Below are 5,274 nucleotides of genomic sequence, written 5' to 3' on the forward strand. Positions count from 1 at the left end.
ACAGTCATGAAACCACAGAGGAGCAAGGTTACCAACCGATTTTTAATCCTAACGCATGTACATTGTTGATGTGTGGGTTGATAAAAGTACATTACCAAAACGATTTCTCATAAAAGTCAAAGAGAAAACTGTCCCTCCCACGCGCCAGAGCGTGGCTGCAACCTGGTGGGGCCCATGTACATCTGATCTCACATCATTTGAACAGCAAAATCGCCTATAAATTGGGTAGTGTCAGCGTGTGTGGATTGTGTCTGAGGGAGACTGACGTGACTGTGTACCACAGATGAGCAAGTTAAAACCGACGCTGTACACTTTCATGTGTGTGGGTGTGATGGATAAATGTTGCCACTTGTTTGTCCTCCAGATTGCACAGCTTCCGGCTCAAAGCAGTGCCCCTTCTGCGTCTGGCATACGTCCAAAAGGGGTCGGGTACTCACTGACGCAGTCCTGCAGTTACAGCGAGAGACAATAAACGCTGTCAAACGGGGTTGCAGATGAGCTACGGCAGATGAGAGAAGTGATGCAAGAAATTGCACAATCATTTAAAAGTCATGAACCTTGATTTTGTCTTTCTTTACAAACGCCGCATGAAAATCCTCACGGATTCTTGCACCTCGTTTGATATCCCTCTTGTCGGCCAGGGGGCTGTGGAGATACCGTTTCTCAGTGCTATATTGTGCATACATGGTATAAAAGTCTAGCAGCCATCTTGCATTTCAGGATGCCGATTAGTGACCCCTCGTTATAATGAGTTTCCTCTGCGTCCGGGTTTAAAAATTTCTGGAGGTTAGACTGTTGTTTTCTACTTTTTAATAGTGTTAAACTTGCTATGTAGGTCCATTTCTGATGAAGTGCCTGTGGAGCAAGTGCAGAAGCTGCTTTCACCATGAATCATTTTCAGATTGGTGCCCTTTCAGGCCAGCTGACTGGTGATTTTGTTGGTGTTTAGGTTCAGTGTTGTGCTTTGTTTGAGGACTGTTGACTTTAAATTTGTTCTGATGTTTTGTGTATGTGTTTTTTGGTGTGATTGAAAATCTTGCATTAAAACGTTTGGTGTCTGTGATTGGAAACCAGACATTGCCTGCGGATGAGATGTATGTCTGCCCACATTTTTGCAAATTCAATAAATCGGCTTATAGCAGATTAGCAGGAAATTGATCCCTGAAAACTCGGTATTTGCACATTAACTAATCAAAAAAGCATTACTACCCGGGGCAAATAGACTGTGCGAAACAGAAAATGTTATAGTGAACACTCTTGAAACCGTATAGTTTAATAGTTTAGCGATGCAGTAGAATGTGCTGGAAATCTTGACATTTTATTTAGGCTATTATTATAGAAAAATTTGTTTTACTGTGTTCTTTTCTTAATAAAAATTTCAATGCTATTTATCACATGTATCGCGCCATGTCCTCCTGTGCTCCCGTTGTGGACCATGTGACTGTAAGGCAGCGCTGAATTACTTTTAATACATTTTGAAATTACGTTTTGGATTTTACTAGATGTATATAGCCTAAAAAAATAATGATTGTGGAATAACGTATGAAATGGAGTGAAAAATAAATGTCAATCTGAAATTTTTAGCCTACATGTGCGTACGGACGGCTCAAAGTTTGCTTAAAGGTGCGCACATATAGATCACAACCTTTACGTGGGAAACTGGCGTACGTAATGACCAATAATGAGGCCCCAGTTGAATTCTATAAAGTGGAGAGAGAGTGCCCTGTTTCAGGTTGGCTTATACATAGTCCTTTGATGTGCACGTGCAAAATGTCAGTGCTGTGCTGTCACTGAAAATCTTGCATTAACCTCATACAAATCTTGTGCATCTATTTTTACCTTTGATAAACTTAAACGTTTGGTGTTCTGAGATGTATCCCACATTTTTGTTTGTGTTTGATAAACTTATAGGATTGTTGTTTTGATTTGTTTTTTTTATTTTTTAAAAAATGTTATTTATAGTTTTGTTAGAAAGGAATGTGCTGGATATTTTTGTTTTTTTTTTGATAGAGAAATTTTATTGTAGTTTTATTATAATTTATTTTTTGTGGTTGTACATAATTAGACATTTATCTATTTTATGCCCATATAAATTGTATAATTCTGTGTAGAACAGCAGAAACATGCTAGCCCTCATGAAGCATTGTTCAAGAACAACAGTTTACATAGACTCGATGGATTACATAAAACATTCCTTCTGTTTTGAAATCCATGCGTTATAGTAAATATGTGGAACGAATGTTATCGTCACATTAGTTATGCTCCACTCTGACTCCAGCCGTCACGTCTACTGACTTCATCTCACTCATTTGGGTTCTTTAAGGCATGATCTCTCTTCTTTGCCTTCAGTAGACCTTCAGGATGCTTTACTGGAAATGCTAAGTTGCCACAACACAGAACTATGTACAAGAAATACACTCTTAATGTAGCATAATCTTAACCTGACACCTTATTTTAAGTCATGGTCTGTTACTATGCTGTGGACTGAATGAAAGGATGATTTCACACAGACTGTCAATACACAGGCCAATGCATTGATTCACAGAAGCTTAACATAAGCATACACATACTCTTCCACTTGTACTCAAGGCTGTTTGTTCCTCATCATGACAGGCTGATAGAAATAGTAACGTGGGGCCTATTTTTGTTTCTGATTTTAAACAAGGACTAAACTTTTTTTATGATGAACTATTTATTCTCAATCTTCAAAGATGCTTGTGATGCTTCAAATATAACTTGGAGATTGTTCACCCAAAGAGTAAATTATGGCTTTCGTTCATATGCGAAACACAAAAGAAGATATTTTAAAGAGCATTTCAACTACTTTTGTCCATACAATGAAATTTTCCCCCCTCAGGATTTTTTGATTAATTAAAAGTTTGAAATAATAGCATTTATTTGAAATTGAATTTTGTAATGTCAGTCTAATGCAAGTGTTTTATGTCACTTTTTATCAATTTAATGCATCCAAATTGTTTTATAGTCATTTAAATATTTGCATAAGTAGTATTAAATACTACTGTTATGTATTAATATTTTATACGTATGATTTTAATTTAATAAAATATTTCACCTTGCAGTAAAGAAAATGCAGCTTAATTACAAGCAAAACCTTTTAATAAGCTAAATATTATATACTAATAATTTCTTTGTTTAGATTTTGAGGTAAAATTTCACTCTGACATATTCTTGAATAGATTTCATGTGTTCCATGCTATGAAAGTAGAGTCAAATTAACATTTTGGACACCCCAAAAATATATATATATTTTTTTCTGTGTTCTGCAGAAAAAGGAAGCCATTTGAGTTTGGATGCTTGAGGAAATTGACAAAATTATTTTAAGACATTGCCATTCCTATAACTTTGAGCCCTCTGTTTTCAAAGTTTGCACATTTAATGCTAATTTTAAACTTGATTTTGTGTACTTCAAAAATATATTTCATTTAAACGTGCTGGCCAGTAAATCCTGATTGTTATGATCATAATCTTAAACTTTCTACTCTACAATGAGAGAAAAAGACCTTGTGATTGTTGAGTACATTTGGTTCTTAAAAGGATAGTTCGCCCAAAATTTCAATTCTGTTATTATTTACTCTCTCATGCTGTTTTAACATGGGTTTTCAACATTTTAGGACATGCGCCCCATCCCTAAGTTTCTCTAATTTCACTGCCCCCCAACCCACGACCCTGCCCCCCGCCCCCGCCATATAACTGTATGAAGTAAATATACACGCATAGCCATTAACTAACTTAGTTAAGGCCAGTGAGTGATTTTTCTTTTGGTGTTTGATTAACATTATTATCATAGAAAATGCATGGATCTGTGATACTTATGTACATTCCATATTTTCTTTACTGTTTACCTTCACTTAAGACATAACCATGTTACCACGGGGCAGTTATGGCCTAATGGTAGAAAGTCAGATTTGTAGCCCAACCCAGCAGGGATTGTAGGTTGGGGGAGTGAATGACCAGCAGTCTCTTCTACCCTCAGTACGACGACTGAGGTGAGACCCTTGAGCAAGGCACCAAGCCCCCAGCTGCTGCCCACTGCTCCGGGTGTGTTCACAGTGTGAGTGTGTGTGTGTGTGTGTGTGTGTGTGTGTGTGTGTGTGTGTGTGTGTGTGTGTGTGTGTGTGTGTGTGTTTGTTCACTACTCGCTGCTGTATGTATGTGCACTTGGATGGGTTCAATGTGGAGCACAAATTCCAAGTATGGGACACCATACTTGGTTACATGTCACGTTTACTTTATAGGTGGCTTTCTTGTGTAGAACACAAAAGGAGAAATTTAGCAGTTGTTCAAGCTGCTCATTCCCATACAGTCTTTGATCCCCATCCACTATGGAAAACATCGGCTTGGACATTCTGCTAAATTTTTTATGTTCAAATATGAATATGGGTCAAATGGGTTTGGAACGACATGAGGGTGAATAAATGACATCATCTGAATTATCCCTGATGACACAAGCACAGGAGCACGAAATGTGATTACATTTCCTAAATCTCTCCAACTGTGCAGCCTGCGAAAGCTCTCTCGAGTGTCACTAACAGGAGAATTATTCTCTTCAATAAGTAGCAAATGAGCTGCCTCTTAAATCCAGACGTTTGCGCTCGTTCTTTGGAGATTTCTCTTTGAAAGGACTTTGGAGGTAAAGAATGGGATAAGCTTGGATTGCAAGGAGGGGAATACGTTGCTTATTCTGAAATCATTTCGAACTGCTCATGTGAAATGTGAATCCTGATCGCATGACACTATATTAGTGTTGACTGCTGGTTTTCATGTAAGGGGAACAATGTAAGCTGATTTCTATGATTATGGCTGTGTTCGGAATACCATAATACCTTACTAATTGTCTGTTTGGACGTAGAGCCTACTGGTTGCAATCAAAAATTATCAGGTCATAAATCACCCCCAGAAATTAAAATATATATAATAAGACATATTTTGCATAATGTAAAGCCTATTTAAGGACCATTGATATTTTTTTCCATCTAAAAATTCTGAAATGAATCCTGATAAAAATACTACCATTGTGCACACTATCATTCAAAAGTTTGGGTTGATAAGATTTTGAAAATGTTTCTGAAAAGAAGTCTCTTATACTTACCAAGGTTGCATTTTTTTTTTTTTTTTTTTTTTTTTAAATATACAGTAACATCTTAAAATATTATAACAATTTAAAATATCTGCTTTTATTTTAATGCATTTTAAAATGTAATTTATTCTTGTGATGCAAAGCTGAAATTTTAGCATCATTACTCCAGTCTTCAG

This window comes from Cyprinus carpio, chromosome A19, assembly GCF_018340385.1.
Source record: "Cyprinus carpio isolate SPL01 chromosome A19, ASM1834038v1, whole genome shotgun sequence".
Lineage (NCBI taxonomy): Eukaryota > Metazoa > Chordata > Actinopteri > Cypriniformes > Cyprinidae > Cyprinus > Cyprinus carpio.